This window comes from Schistocerca americana, chromosome 6 (assembly GCF_021461395.2).
Source record: "Schistocerca americana isolate TAMUIC-IGC-003095 chromosome 6, iqSchAmer2.1, whole genome shotgun sequence".
NCBI lineage: Eukaryota > Metazoa > Arthropoda > Insecta > Orthoptera > Acrididae > Schistocerca > Schistocerca americana.
The window spans coordinates 564581990-564599462 of record NC_060124.1 but is presented as its reverse complement, the minus strand read 5'-3'; the positions used below and the strand labels follow the sequence as shown (position 1 = coordinate 564599462).

General features: G+C 43.4%; 1 protein-coding gene across 1 annotated transcript in view; it reads right to left on the bottom strand.

Moving 5' to 3' along the window:
- LOC124619777 overlaps window positions 1–17473 on the bottom strand; it is a 1271017-nt gene that overhangs the window by 871296 nt on the left and 382248 nt on the right. The window lies entirely within an intron of this gene.

The following is a 17473-nucleotide window of genomic DNA, read 5'->3' as shown; positions in this document are numbered from 1 at the left end:
GGTAAGAACCTGGGAAGGGCGTGACCCAAGGGATCCCTTCCTGGCGAGAGGAGCCGAAGAAGACTTACGCTTCTCCAGCTGAGAAGTGGGGACTGACGACCGCGACGGAAGGGGGAGGGGGGTGTTGCTCCTGAAGTAGGTTGTGCAGGAGTAACAGGCAGAGAAGTGCCCCCCACCATCGAGGGGCAGGTGGAGTCTGACAGCTCTGAGAGCCTACTGTACGTGGCGAAACGGAAGATGGTAGAAGCGTTGCCGTAGTGGCGGCGTAGGTTGACGTCATATGCACACGATGTAGCCTCTCATTTTCTCTCTTAGCCTCAGTGTAGGTCAGTCGGTCCAGGGTCTTGTATTCCATAATTTTTATTTCTTTCTGGAGAATCGTGCAATCTTGCGAGCGAGGCGAATGGTGCTCTCTGTAGTTGACACAGATGGGAGGCCGGCACAGGGAGTATTGGGATTTGAAGGACGTCTGCAATTCCGACAGGTGACGCTGGAAGTACGGCGGAAAGACATATGGCCCAACTCCATCACTTAAAGCACTGCATCTGGGTAGGGATATAAGGCTTTACGTCACAGCGGAGTGTTGGAAGAAAGCAAGCAAACGTGCATCCATCGTATTGTGCAGGGGCTGGATGTCAGGTTGTGGGATACAGTCTCATGCCCGTCAGTACAGCGACGATTAATGCTGGTTGGGGATGACGCTGGAGTTCTTGTCTGATGGTGTTCCACATGTGCTCAACTCGTGGAAAATCTAGCTGTCAAGCAGACCAAGGCAGCACGTCGACACTCTGTAGAGCCTTTTGGGTTACAATAGTGCTATATGGGCGAGCGTTATTCGGTTGGAAGACATCTCCTGGAATGCTGTTCGTTAATGGCTGCACAACAGGTCAAATCGCCAGAATGAGGTACAAAGCAGCAGGGCGAGTGGGATAACCACGAGAGTACTCCTGCTGCCATAAGAATTAGCACAACAGATTATAACTCCAGGTTCAGTGTGTCTAGCACGCAGACAGGTTGGTTACAGGAGTTCAACTGGCCTCCTTGTAAACATCACACGGCCATCACTGGCAACCGACCGGCGCCGTTCCCTCCAATGAACCCTCTCTTACACCACCAACGTCGCAAGTGGCGGTGGATGCGGTCATCGGATACACGTCGTCTAACTTGGAGCTGTGTTTGTAGTAACCGATTTGTAACATTCCGTAGCGTCACTGTAGTACCAACCGCTACTCAGTTTGTTGCTGTAGATGCATTTCGATGCGCATGAGACATACACCGAACACGATGGTCTTCCCTACTGGCCATTCCACGTACCGGTCATCTTGCGACCGTACATTCTAGTGACCATCGCTGCCAGCAATCATGTAGAGTGCGTACATTTCTGCGAAGTCTTTCTGCAGTATCGCAGAAGGAACATGCAGCTTCTCTTAGCCCTATCACACGACATCGTTCAGACTCAATGAGATTTTGATAATGGTGACTTGTCGCCTTAGAGGCATTCTTGACTAACATCAAATCACCACGTCTAGTCTCAAAGGTAACATACCACGACCGTTAAGCGTGTATTTAAAGCAAACCAGATTTGCATCCTCTAATTGTCGCTACTAGCGCCACTGTTCATGGTGCGAAATTTGAATAGATGTCATCTTTTAAGTGAAGAAACACGCCTACCAACTTACGTTTATGTCGCTCAATTCACTCTTGGTGTTGCAATTTTTTTCCCTTCAGGGTACTTTGAGTACTCCCGGAGAAGAGGGAAGATGAAACCTGGAGTACACGATTGATCTCTGCTTTCCTATCTTGTTAATAAGTGACTAAATGGATGGCACAAACAAATGAATAACATGAATTTTCGCTTACAGTTTTCACAAAGACAGAGATTATGAAATCAGTTATCATGCCATAAGGCGAACCCCAAAGCCGAAATAGAATGCAATCACAAATTAGTAATAACGGGGAGCAGACGGACGTTTAAGAGGATTCTCTTAAACTCCGGAAGTATTAACGTACAAGGAAGTGTGTCATTTTGTTCTAAGACTGAAGATGTTGTTGTTGTTCTTGTTGTGGTCTTCAGTACTGAGACTGGTTTGATGCAGCTCTCCATGCTACTCTATCCTGTGCAAGATTCTTCATCTCCCAGTAACTACTGCAACCTACATTCTTCTGAATCTGCTTAGTGCATTTATCTCTTGGTCTCCCTCTACGATTTTTACCCTCCACGCTGCCCTCCAAATTGGTGATCCTTTGATGCCTCAGAACATGTCGTACCAACCGATCCCTTCTTCTAGTAAAGTTGTGCCACAAACTCCTCTTCTCCCCAATCCTATTCAATACCTCCTCATTAGTTATGTGATCTACACATCAAATCTTCAGCACTCTTCTGTAGCACCACATTTCAAAAGCTTCTATTCTCTTCTTGTCCAATCTACTTATCGTCCATGTTTCACTTCCATACATGGTTACACTCCATACAAATACTTTCAGAAACGACTTCCTGACTCTTAAATCTATACTCGATGTTAACAAATTTCTCTTCTTCAGAAACGCTTTCATTGCCATTGCCAGTCTAAATTTTATATCCTCTCTACTTCGACCAACATCAGTTATTATCCTCCCCTAATAGCTAAACTCCTTTACTACTTTAAGTTTCTCATTTCCTAATCTAATGCCCTCAGCATCACCCGACTTAATTCGACTACATTCCATTATCCTCGTTTTGCTTTTGTTTATGTTCATCTTATATACTCCTCGCAAGACACTGTCCATTCCGTTCAACTGCTCTTCCAAGTCCTTTGCTGTCTCTGACAGAATTACAATGTCATCGGCGGACCTCAAAGTTTTGATTTCTTCTCCCTGGATTTTAAAACCTATTCCGAATTTTCCCTTTGTTTCCTTTACTGCTTGCTCAATATACGGATTGAATAACATCGGGGACAGGCTACAACCCTGTCTCACTCCCTTCCCAACCACTGCTTCCCTTTCATGCCCCTCGACTCTTAAAACTGCCATCTGGTTTCTGTACAAATTGTAAATAGCCTTTCGCTCCCTGTATTTTACCCCTGCCAAATTCAGAATTAGAATGAGAGTATTCCAGTCAACATTGTCAAAAGCTTTCTCTAAGTCTACAAATGCTAGAGACGTAGGTTTGCCTTTACTTAATCCAGCTTCTACGATACGTCGTGGGGTCAGTATTGCCTCACGTGTTCCAATATTTCTACGGAATCCAAACTGACCGAGCGAGGTGGCGCAGTGGTTAGACACTGGACTCGCATTCGGAAGGACGACGGTTCAATCCCGCGTCCGGACATCCTGATTTAGGTTTTCCGTGATTTCCCTAAATCAATCCAGGCAAATACCGGGATGGTTCCTCTGAAAGGGCACGGCCGACTTCCTTCCCCATCCTTCCATAATCCGATGAGACCGATGACCTCGCTGTCTGGTCTTCCCCAAATCAACCAATCAACCAACCAATCCAAACTGATTTTCCAGGAGGTCGGTTTCTACTAGTTTTTCCATTCGTCTGTAAAGAATTCGCGTTAGTATTTTGCAGCCGTGACTTATTAAACTGATAGTTCGGTAATTTTGACATCTGTCAACACCTGCTTTCTTTGGGATTGGAAGTATTATGTTCTTCTTGAAGTCTGTAGGTATTTCGCCTGTCTCACATATCTTGCTCACCGGATGGTAGAGTTTTGTCAGGACCGGCTCTGCCAAGGCTGTCAGTGGTTCTAAGGGAATGTTGTCTACTCCCGGGGCCTTCTTGCGGCCCAGGTCTTTCAGTGCTCTGTCAAATTCTTCACGCAGTATCGTATCTCCCATTTCATCTTCATCTACATCCTCTTCCATTTCCATAATATTATCCTCAAGAACATTGCCCTTGTATAGACCCTCTATATACTCCTTCCACCTTTCTGCTTTCCTTTCTTTGTTTAGAACTGGGTTTCCATCTGAGCTTTTGATATTCATGGTTCTCTTTTCTCCAAACGTCTCTTTAATTTTCCTGTAGGCAGTATCTATCTTACCCCTGGTGAGACAAGCCTCTAGATCCTTACATTTGTCTTCTAGCCATCCCTGATTAGCCATTTTGCACTTCCTGTCGATCTCATTTTTGAGACGTTTGTATTCCTTTTTACCTGCTCCTTTTACTGCATTTTTATATTTTCTCCTTTCATAAATTAAATTCAATATTTCTTCTGTTACCCAAGGATTTCTAGCAGCCCTCGTCTTTTTACCTACTTTATCCTCTGCTGCCTTCACTGCTTCATCGCTCAGAGCTACCCATTCTTCTTCTGCTGTATTTCTTTCCCGCATTCCTGTCAATTGTTCCCTTATGTTCTCCCTGAAACTCTCTACAACCTCTGGTTCTTTCAGTTTATGCAGGTCCCATCTCCTTAAATTCCCACTTTTTTGCAGTTTCTTCAGTTTTAATGTACAGTTCATAACCAATAAATTGTGGTCAGAGTCCACATCTGCCCCTGGAAATGTCTTACAATTTAAAACCTGGTTCCTAAATCTCTGTCTTACCATTATATAATCTATCTGAAACCTGTCAGTATCTCCAGGCTTCTTCCATGTACACAACCTTCTTTAATGATTCTTGAACCAAGTGTTAGCTATGATTAAGTTATGCTCTGCGCAAAATTCTACCAGGCGGCTTCCGCTTTCACTTCTTACCCCCAATCCATATTCAACTTCTATTTATCCTGCTCTCCCTTTTCCTACCCTCGAATTCAGTCACCTATGACTATTAAATTTTCGTCTCCCTTCACTACCTGAAAAATTTCTTTTATCTCATCATACATTTCATCAATTTCTTCATCATCTGCAGAGCTAGGTGGCATATAAATTTGTACTATTGTAGTAGGCGTGGGCTTCGTGTCTATCGTGGCCTCAATAATGCGTTCACTATACTGTTTGTAGTAGCTTACCCGCACTCCAATTTTTTCTTATTCATTATTAAACCTACTCTGCATTACCTCTATTTGATTTTTTATTTATAACCCTGTATTCGCCTGACCAAATGTCTTGTTCCTACTGCCACCGAACATCACTAATTCCCACTATATCTAACTTCAACCAATCCATTTCCCTTTTTAAATTTTCTGACCTTCCTGCCCGATTAAGGGATCTGTCATTCCACGCTCCGATCCGTAGAACGCCAGTTTTCCTTCTCCTGATGATGACTTCCTCCTGAGTAGTCCCAGCCCGGAAATCCGAATGGGGGACTATTTTGCCTCCGGAATATTTTACCCAAGACGACGCCATCATCCTTTAACCATACAGTAAGGCTGCATGCCCTCGGGAAAATTACGGCCGTAGCTTCCCCTTGCTTTCAGCCGTTCGCAGTACCAGCACAGCAAGGCCGTTTTGGTTAATGTTACATGGCCAGATCAGTCAATCATCCAGACTGTGGCCCCTGCAACTACTGAAAAGGCTTCTGCCCCTCTTCAGGAACCACACGTTTGGCTGGCCTCTCAACAGATACCTCTCCGTTGTGGTGGCACCTACAGTACGGCTATCTGTATCGCTGAGGCCCGCAAGCCTCCTCACAAACGGCAAGGTCCATGGTTCATTTGAGGAGGAAGACTGAAGATACGCGTTTGAATTTCTCAAGAGCTATAAATAGTGCCATGTTCTATATCGACAATAGGTAGTTAAGCTGAAGAGGGACAGACATCTCTGAAAAGGACCATCATAGTACCTGGAGAGACATACGTGCGGGGACGGTAACTGCGAAGAAACATTATGGCGCTGAAGAAATGTCTCAGTTGTTCGACGAAAGAAGGATGTAAAAATCGTTCACGGACAGTAATGAATATGGAAATACTATTCACTGAGGAATGGAGTAAATAAGAAGTGCAGGAAAACCAGGGCGAAAGATCTGCAGGGAAAGGTGAAGAAATCGAGAAAGAAATGGTCGTCGGAAAGACAGATTCAGCATACAGGAAAGTCTAAACAACTTTCGGTGAAATTATAGCAAGGGCAGCAACATTGAGAGTGCAGCATTACACATTACAGGGGAGAGGAAGAGAGAGAGAGAGAGAGAGAGAGAGAGAGAGAGCAGACAGGGGGAAACAATAAAGGCCTCTATGAGTGGAGGAATTGTCTGATGACGTAACTGAAGAACAAATCGGAATTGACAGATAAGACATAGGGGATACAAAAGTATAGAATTAGCGTCAGTGTTTAATACACTTATGGAAGACTTGCGATCATACCAAATAACCGGGTTAAATAATACACCTTCACAACTAAGTTTGGCGAATGGCAACTAAACGACTGTTCAAGTTGGTTTGCTGAATCCATGAGTCTGGAGACGTATCATTAAACTTTCGGAAAAATATCATCTACACCCTTGCAAAGATAGCAAGTGCAAGTAAGTACGCCAACTATCGCAAACCAGTTACCACCTCATGCATCCAAGTTATTGAGACAATAAATCACAGAACAATAAAAAAGGGAACTGCCGATCTGTTAAATGACTAAGAGGTCTGATGTTGCACACGAAAATGTGAGAAAGGCTCAAAATTGAGAAAGAAACTATCATAGAATGTGTTTACTTAGAAGAGGTGTTCGACAGCGAATAATGACTCAGGTTGTTCGGAATTTCAGAAGTTTGTGTGGAAGATATAAGGAAAGTCTAGTAATGTAAAATATGTCCACTGAAAATGAAGGAACAATAAAATTTGAATCCGAAAGACGAAGTGCTCGGTTGAAAAGAGTGTGAGAGATGAATGCAGTTTTTCGCCCCTACTGTTCAATCTATACATCGAACAGGCAACGACGGATACCTAATGAACCTTCATCAGTGGGACGGCACTTCACGTTGAGAGCATATTTTTCATAAGATACGCTGATGACATTGCTATTCTCGGTTGCTCTCCTTGGTGGAATTGAAGAGGAACTGCAGGACCTGTTGAATGAAATCAGTCTACTGAGTACAAAGTGTGGCTTGAGAGTATAGCGAAGAAAGATGTAAGTAGTGAAGAGTAGCAGAAATCAGAACAGCGAAGAACCTTTCGTCAGAGCAGATGATCACAAAGTAAAAGTGAAGGAATTCTGCCGCCCTGGATTCAAAATAATACATGATGAACGAAGCAAGGAGCACATCAATGGGGCACAGTAGCACAGGCAGAGAGGATATTCCTGGGCAAGAGAAGTCCATTAGTATGTAATATCGGCGTTAATACATTTAAGGAAGTAATTTCTGGGGATGTCCGGTAGGAGAACAGCATTCTATGGTAATGAAACACGGATTGTGAAGCAAGGAGGACGTCTATCACAAAGCAACACAAGTAAAGAGGGTATTTCTGGGCAGGAGAAATCTACTAGCATCTAATATCGGCCATAACAAATTTAAGGAAATAATTACTGAGAATATTCGCTTGGAGCACAGCGTATATGGTAGTGAAACATGGACTGTGGTAAAAGGCAAAACCGGAGCAGAAGAGAATCGAAGCGTTTCCTATGTGATGCCCTTTAAGCATATCGGAAAAAAAGGAACTGCGTCCACGAAAGCTTGCAAAGAATCGTGGACCGATAGAGAATACAGATCAGTTACAGACTATATTACAGTGAATAGCGCAGTACAACGTCAAATAAAAGGTACAACAGTATACAATCATTTTGATTGCGAAACTGATCTCTATGATCATTGTCCTGCAATATGTCAAGCTGACTCTTTCGCTAAGTGCAAAAGGGAGAAACCTTTATTACACAGAGGCAGGAAGAGGGGTACAAAATATATTTACTGGTGGATTAAGGGCCTATATCAGAATAGATTAACAAAAGGGTCTTAAAAGTTAGCTATCCATGTCACCACTGAAGAAGAACAGATAAATGTTGAAGGATCAATGAAAAAGTTATAAATGAGGCAATAGGAAAAAAACGAAATATCGCCGAAATCGTGGATTAAAACTTTGTCGGAAAAGACTACACTAAAAAATAAAGAAATCTCTACACAAAACTCGAACTATGAAAACGGAATAGTGAAGGAAGCCCACGTGGAAGCCTTGGACAGACACATTAGTAATACAGAACACGATATTCATGGCCATCTGGAGATAACACATAAATCATGAAAAACGTTACACGAAACAGAAAAGGATACAATTCTTTTGAATATTATTACGAAGGAAGTGTGGATTAAATACTATAAAAATCAATGTAAATTACCATGTGGCATAACAATAAAAGAATTCACAGAAGCTTTGAAAACCACAAGAAGTTGAAATGCAATAGGATTAGGTTTAAATTACAGCGAATATAATTAGATTTGGAGGACTACCACTACACTTTAAATTCTTACATTTATTTAACATGTGCGAGAAGGAACATGATGTACCACGAAACTGGAGGAAAGCAAAAATAACATAAATACGCAAAAATAGCGAAAAAAAATTGTGAAAACTGCAGAGGCATAAGCTTACTTGACAGTCGACATAAACTTTATGCAAAAATGTTAACCACAAGAATGAAAATAATAGCAGAATATTTAGTAGTAGAAAAAGAGGTCAGATTCAGAATGCAACGATCAGCGCCTGATGCAATTTTTATTTTACGAGAGGTTATTTGAGAGGGGAGAGATTTTAATCAACAGATACATACTGCTTTTAAAGATTATTGGAAAGTATTTGATAAAGTAGCTAGAGGAAATTATGGAGAATAACGGGGCACAGAAGTCACACTTCACTCCTTGTATCAACTATCAAAAGTCTGTATAAAGAAACATGAGTAGATTTAAGTACAGACGGCATACATGCAGAATGAATACAGGTAAATAATGGAAGAAAAAATGGCTCTGAGCAATATGTGACTTAAATTCTGAGGTCATCCGTCGCCTAGAACTTAGAACTAATTAAACCTAACTAACCTAAGGACATCACACACATCCATGCCCGAGGCAGGATTCGAGCTTGCGACCGTAGCGGTCGCTCGGTTCCAGACTGTAGCGCCTAGAACCGCACGGCCACTCCGTCCGGCAAACAATGGAAGAGACAAGGCAGTAGCTTATCCCACACACTGTTTAATATTTTCACTCACTGTGCAACTCGGAGATGAAATTCTATGATAAACGCTGGGGTACAACAAAACAATGCGAAAGCCTAAAATTTCTGACATTATGAGACGATTTTATTCTTTTTTCAATAGTAGTTGGTTTACAAAAATAGATTTTAGAACTCAATAAAATGTGTATATAGTATAACGTGAAAATGTATTCTAGTAATCCTAAGTCAATGGCATTTTGTAGAAAGTAATTAGAGAATTAAAAGAGTAGTTAATGAAAAAACAGCTGAACATGTAAAACATCTTAACTATCTTGGATGTAAAATATTGTATAAAAAATAATATATGAAGATTAAGTTGAATAGTTTTGGAAGCATTTCACATAAATTCAAATACAAGTATGGAAGTGAATCGTTGGTACTGAACAAAACACAAAAAGTAAATACAGTTAGTAAAAATCAGATTTCTTGGGGTGGTGAAGTATGTAGAGGAATAAATAAAATATGAAAAGAAGATTTTCGATAGATGCTGAAAATTGAGGTGTGAAAGGAAAGCTGGACCAAAAAAAGAAACAAATGAAAAGATCATCTACATAGAATGGATCGAGCGGGACCACCATGTCCGATAAAGAGATACTCGCAGAAAGAGAAAAAGATTGTAACAGACTACAGCCGGTATAATATGGGAACTCTAGACGAAGAAGAAAATATGTGTGTAATTATCTGTATCACTGTTGTTCAACAGTCATTTGAAGCTAGACGAGCGAGGTGGCGCAGTGTTTAGCACTCTGATTCGTGAGAACAACGGCTCAAACCCGAGTCCAGCCATTCTACATCTACATCTATACTCCGCGAGCCACCTTACGGTGTGTGGCGGAGAGTACTTATTGTACCACTATCTGATCCCCCCTTCCCTGTTCCATTCACGAATTGTGCGTGGAAAGAACGACTGCTTGTAAGTCTCCGTATTTGCTCTAATTTCTCGGATCTTTTCGTTGTGATCATTACGCGAGATATATGTGGGCGGTAGTAATATGTTGCCCATCTCTTCCCGGAATGTGCTCTCTCGTAATTTCGATAATAAACCTCTCCGTATTGCGTAACGCCTTTCTTGAAGTGTCCGCCACTGGAGCTTGTTCAGCATCACCGTAACGCTATCGCGCTGACTAAATGTCCCCATGACGAATCGCGCTGCTTTTCGCTGGATCATGTCTATCTCTTCTATTAATCCAACCTGGTAAGGGTCCCATACTGACGAGCAATACTCAAGAATCGGACGAACAAGCGTTTTGTAAGCTACTTCTTTCGTCGATGAGTCACATTTTCTTAGAATTCTTCCTATGAATCTCAACCTGGCGCCTGCTTTTCCCACTATTTGTTTTATGTGATCATTCCACTTCAGATCGCTCCGGATAGTAACTCCTAAGTATTTTACGGTCGTTACCGCTTCCAATGATTTACCACCTATGGCATAATCGTACTGGAATGGATTTCTGCCCCTATGTATGCGCATTATATTACATTTATCTACGTTTAGGGAAAGCTGCCAGCTGTCGCACCATGCATTAATCCTCTGCAGGTCCTCCTGGAGTACGTACGAGTCTTCTGATGTTGCTACTTTCTTGTAGACAACCGTGTCATCTGCAAATAGCCTCACGGAGCTACCGATGTTGTCAACTAAGTCATTTATGTATATTGTAAACAATAAAGGTCCTATCACGCTTCCCTGCGGTACTCCCGAAATTACCTCTACATCTGCAGATTTTGAACCGTTAAGAATGACATGTTGTGTTCTTTCTTCTAGGAAATCCTGAATCCAATCACAAACCTGGTCCGATATTCCGTAAGCTCGTATTTTTTTCACTAAACGTAAGTGCGGAACCGTATCAAATGCCTTCCTGAAGTCCAGGAATACGGCATCAATCTGCTCGCCAGTGTCTACGGCACTGTGAATTTCTTGGGCAAATAGGGCGAGCTGAGTTTCACATGATCTCTGTTTGCGCAATCCATGTTGGTTATGATGAAGGAGATTTGTATTATCTAAGAACGTCATAATACGAGAACACAAAACATGTTCCATTATTCTACAACAGATTGACGTAAGCGAAATAGGCCTATAATTATTCGCATCTGATTTATGACCCTTCTTGAAAATGGGAACGACCTGCGCTTTCTTCCAGTCGCTAGGTACTTTACGTTCTTCCAGCGATCTACGATAAATTGCTGATAGAAAGGGGGCAAGTTCTTTAGCATAATCACTGTAGAATCTTAAGGGTATCTCGTCTGGTCCGGATGCTTTTCCGCTACTAAGTGATAGCAGTTGTTTTTCAATTCCGATATCGTTTATTTCAATATTTTCCATTTTGGCGTCCGTGCGACGGCTGAAGTCAGGGACCGTGTTACGATTTTCCGCAGTGATAGTGTTCCGTGATTTCCCTAGATCGCATTATGCAAATGCCAGGATGGTTTCTTAGAAAGGGCGCGGCCGACTTCCTTCCTCATACTTCCCTAATCAAACGAGACCGATGACCTGACTATTTGATCCTTTCCCCACTCCCCAAATCAACCAACCAAACTTTGAAAAAAAAAAAAAAAAGTTTCAAATGGCTCTGAGCACTATGGGACAACATCTGAGGTCATCAGTCCCCTAGAACTTAGAACTACTTAGACCTAACTAACCTAAGGACATCACACACATCCATGCCCGAAGCAGGATTCGACCGTAACAGTCACGTGGTTCCGGACTGAAGTGCCTATAACCGTACAGCCACCACGGCCGGCTCCAAACTTTCAGGTAGTCAGTGGCAGAGACTAAAGAGAGGTAAGGTTGTCGTGGTGAACTCAATACCATTGGTTTGTGTTAATTTGTTAAACATTGCGCTCTCTCACTCGGTGCTGTAAGGGAGGTGGAGTTTACGGCAACAGAACTCGGAGTGAGGGAATCCAGCCGACGTTAGAGAGGGCGAGGACTGCAAGGGCGGCCTGCCGAGTCTACCTCCTGAATCCCGTAAGGGCGCTAACATTTAAACCTGTACCGACGGTTCTCCCAGCTAACGCGATGACAAGGCAAAAATTTACTGAGCGCATTACGACGCTCTAGGTAATGCAGCAGGAACATTTCGGAGGGTACAGGTGTCCGCTGTGTTTCACAAGCAGAAATCCAGCAAGCCCCATACATCTCGCTAAAAAACTTGTCACGCCAGCGCAGCGCTGTACGGTCTCGACGCACGCGCGTTACGGCTAGTGCACCGGCTTTCTGCGCGCGACACGGGGATTAGCGAATATTTCACACGCATCCGGACGCGGAAACCAAGGAAATATTGCTGTTTGCGTTGTCGCGCGCTCTCCGGCGCCGCCGCGGATTATATCATATTATGTAGGCCGTATATCTGCGGCCTGTCGAACCGGCAGGAGCGCGCGCACCCACACACGCGCGCGCGTATACACGCACCACTCCACCGTGACGCAGTACTGCACAGTTAGTTAAATGGTGCCGCCCGCGTCCGGCCGGACTCTGCAAACAGGCCTCGCAATTTATTACTGGCCGCGCGCGTGCTGCGTGCGTGTGTGTGTGCGCGCCCGGTAGCTGGCTGGCGCTGAAGCTCGTCGCTGCGCAACAAAAACACTGAGAGGTGATACGGAGCGCGATGGCAACAGAAAGGGGGAGAGTCCACAAGTGTCGGAGCAATAAATACAGCAATACAGCGGGCGCGCCAGCGGCGCCGGATGACTGCGGTGCCGGAAGATGTAGCAGTGCAGCGCGCGTTAGCTGCTGAGCTATCGCGAGTTTCCTGCGATCGCTAACAGCGGCGGGGCGGTAAAGCGTACAGCCGCGCGGAACACATATTTATAAGCGGACTGACAGCGCTCTTGCCTCCAACTGCGAATTTTGTTTATTGTACATGTTACTCTATCGGAGCTGTTTTCGACATGCTGCTTCCCTGCGACGTCTTACAAAAGAAATTTGGTATTTTCAGTTTGGTCGCCCACGACTGGAGCCTTACGAGGGAGAAGGAAAGATTACTCTTCAGCAGCGGAAGCACGCTTAGGTGCGGTCCACAGTGAGAGGAATAGATATGCGGAGACGACACAATATAATAAAGGTCACGGAAATCGACAGTTATCGGTGGACAGTCGGTTCAAAAAATGATTCAAATGGCTCTCAGCACAATGCGACTTAATTTCTGAGGTCATCAGTAGCCTAGATCGTAGAACTAATTAAACCTAACTTGTGGTGTCACCTCCAGACACCACACTTGCTAGGTGGTAGCCTTTAAATCGGCCGCGGTCCGTTAGTATACGTCGGACCCGCGAGTCGCCACTATCAGTGATTGCAGACCGAGCGCCGCCGCACGGCAGGTCTAGAGAGACTTCCTAGCACTCGCCCCAGTTGTACAGCCGTCTTTGCTAGCGATGGTTCACTGACAAATTACGCTCTCATTTGCCGAGACGATTGTTAGCATAGCCTTCAGCTACGTCATTTGCTACGACCTAGCAAAGCGCCATTACCAGTTACTATTGATACTGTAAAACATGTACCGTCAAGAGCGATGTTCACCATTTACTGATTAAAGTTAAGTAATCTAGCAGCTACGTACCTTTTTTGCTAGTCTCATTTCCTTGACCTGTTCCAGACCTCACGCCAGCCTGCGTGAGCTAAAACGCGTGCCTTTCGGCTTCCTCTCATAGTGGGTTGGCTCTCTTGCCAATCCACAACATAACTAACCTAAGGACATCACATACATCCATGCCCGAGGCAGGATTCGAATCTGCGACCGTAGCGGTCGCTCGGTCCCATACTGTAGCGCCTAGAACCGCACGGCCACTCCGGCCGGCGTGGACAGTCGGGTTCCCACTAGAATGATACAACATGCACTACTATTCTATAGACACATCTCACTGTACAGCAACCAACAAGCCAGCACAAATATCGTTTCTCGTTTCAGTGTCATTATTTTGGATAATCATTATTTAAAGCTCGTAAAAACTGAAAAATGAAAGCAGTTACAGTGTGCAGCTATATATTGCTACAAATTTCGAACACAGTTCAGCTCTGGTTTCTCGTGAGCTCCCCCAACGTGAGCACAGATTCCACCAATTCTACAAAATGGGCCCAAACAGTTTTGACCTCCTGGAGCAACTACAATCAGTTGCTCTGACAAAGCAAGCCACCAGTTTTCGACTTGCTACTTCTTCTGCTAAGAAGTTACTCTTTACAGTAAGGTAAATTCGTACAAGTGCTAGATTGATGTCTAAAATGATACAATTCAAATCTCATTTTTAGTACGACTTTGTATTACGCCACATTGTATGTGTGTGTGTGTGTGTGTGTGTGTGTGTGTGTGTGTGTGTGTGTGTGCGTGTGTGTACGTGTGGGTGGGTGTGCGTTATTCCTCAACGATTAAACAGCTAGGTGAATCATCATGTGTTACGTTTAAATTTATTACTTCTTTGCTACTCGCCACATATAACTCAGTCAACATCCACAAGAACAACTGGATGTACCTAAAAATATTACTTGATAGTACAATACATAGTTCGCCAGTCACGACATCATAAACAATACGTTGCGTGAAAATGAAACCAGGTCGAAATTTGTTACAGATAAAGATGACATGTGTATACAAATACGCGTGAAATATGTCAAAAACATGTGAAATACGTTTAATATATGCATTCATGGGCACAGCTATGGGTAAAAAGCTAAACACATGGCATGATGTCAACCAAGTTTGACACACATATTAGTTGTTGTTGTTGTTGTTGTGGTCCTCAGTCCTGAGACTGGTTTGATGCAGCTCTCCATGCTACTCTATCCTGTGCAAGCTTCTTCATCTCCCAGTACCTACTGCAGCCTACACCCTTCTGAATCTGCTTAGTGTATTCATCTCTTGGTCTCCCTCAACGATTTTTAACCTCCACGCTACCCTCCAAAACTAAATTGGTGATCCATCGATTTCTCAGAACATGTCCTACCAACCGATCCCTTCTTCTAGTGAAGTTGTGCCACAAGCTCCTCTTCTCCCCAATTCTATTCAATACCTCCTCATTAGTTATGTGATCTACACATCTAATCTTCAGCATTGTTCTGTAGCACCACATTTCGAAAGCTTCTATTCTCTTCTTGTCTAAACTATTTATCGTCCATGTTTCACTTCCAGCCCGCATCTCGTGGTCGTGCGGTAGCGTTCTCGCTTCCCACGCCCAGGTTCCCGGGTTCGATTCGCGGCGGGGTCAGGGATTTTCTCTGCCTCGTGATGGCTGGGTGTTGTGTGATGTCCTTAGGTTAGTTAGGTTTAAGTTGTTCTAAGTTCTAGGGGACTGATGACCATAGATGTTAAGTCCCATGGTGCTCAGAGCCATATGAACCAAAGCCATTTCACTTTCATACATGGCTACAATCCATACAAATACTTTCAGCAACGACTTCCTAACATTTAAATCTATACTCAATGTAAACAAATTTTTCTTCTGCAGAAACACATTCCTTGCCATTGCCAGTCTAAATTTTATATCCTCTCTACTTCGACCATCATCAGTTATTTGGCTACCCAAATAGTAAAATTCCTTTACTACCTTAAGTGTCTTATTTCCTAATCTAATTCCCTCAGCATCACCCGACTTAATTCGACTACATTTGATTATTCTCATTTTGCTTTTGATGATATTCATCTTATACCCTCCTTTCAAGACACTCTCCATTCCGTTCAACTGCTCTTCAAAGTCCTTTGCTGTCTTTGTCATCGGCGAACTTCAAAGCTTTTATTTGTTCTCCGCGAATTTTTCTTTTGTTTCCTTTATTGCTTGCACAATATACAGATTGAATATCATCTGGGATAGGCTACAAACCTGTTTCACTCCCTTCCGAACCACTGCTTCCCTTTGATACCCCTCGACTCTTATAACTGCCATCTGGTTTCTGTACAAATGGTAAATAGCCTTTCGCACCCTGTATTTTACCCCTGCCCCCTTTAGAAATTCAAAGAGAATATTCCAATCTACATTGTCAAAAGCTTTCTCTAAGTCTACAAATGCTGGAAACGTAGGTTTGACTTTACTTAATCAAGCTTCTACGATACGTCGTGGGGTCAGTATTGCCTCACGTAATCCAATATTTCTACCGAATCGAAACTGTCCGAGCGAGGTGGCGCAGTGGTTAGACACTGGACTCGCATTCTGAAGGACGACGGTTCAATCCCGCGTCCGGCCATCCTGATTTAGGTTTTCCGTGATTTCCCTAAATCAATCCAGGCAAATTCCGGGATGGTTCCTCTAAAAGGGCACGGCTGACTTCCTTCCCCATCCTTCCATAATCCGATGAGACCGATGACCACGCTGTCTGGTCTTCCCCAAACCAACCAACCAACCAACCAATCCAAACTGATCTTCCAGGAGGTCGGCTTCTACTAGTTTTTCCATTCGACTGTAAAGAATTCGCGTTAGTATTTTGCAGCCGTGACTTATTAAACTGATAGTTCGGCAATTTTCACATCTGTCAACACCTGCTTTCTTTGGGATTGGAAGTATTATATTCTTCTTGAAGTCTGAGGGTATTTCGCCTGCCTCATACATCTCGCTCACCAGATGGTAGAAGACTGGCTCTCCCAAGGCTGTCAGTAGTTCTAATGGAATGTTGTCTAATGCGGGGGCCTTGTTTCGGCTTAGGTCATTCAGTGCTCTGTCAAATTCCTCACGCAGTATCGTATCTCCCATTTCATCTTCATCTACATCCATCTTCCATTTCCATAATATTGTCCTCAAGTACATCGCCTGTGTATAGACCCTCCATATACTCCTTCCACCTTCCTGCTTTCCCTTCTTTGCTTAGAACAGGTTTTCCACCTGAGCTCTTGATATTCATGCAAGTGGTTCTCATTTCTCCAAAGGTCCCTTTAATTTTCCTGTAGGCAGTATCTATCTTACCCCTAGTCAGATAAGCCTCTACATCCTTACATTTGTCCTCTAGCCATCCCTGCTTAGCCATTTTGCACTTCCTGTCGGTCTCATTTTTGAAACGTTTGTATTCCTTTTTGCCTGCTTCATTTACTGCATTTTTATATTTTCTCCTTTCATCAATTGAACTCAATATTTCTTCTGTTACCCATGGGTTTTTACTATCCCTCGTCTTTTTACCTATTTGATCCTCTGCTGCCTTCACTACTTCATCCCTCAAAGCTACCCATTCTTCCTCTACTGTATTTCTTTCCCGCATTTCTGTCAATTCTTCCCTTATGCTCCCACTGAAACACTGAACAACCTTTGGTTAGTTCAGTTTATCCAGGTCCCATCTCCTTAAATTCCCACCTTTTTGCAGTTTCTTCACTTTTAAGGTACAGTTCATAACCAATAGATTGTGGTCAGAATCCACATCTGCCCCTGGAAATGTCTTACAATTTAAAACCTGGTTCCTAAATCTCTGTCTTACCATTATATAATCTATCTTATACCTTCTAGTATCTCCAGGGTTC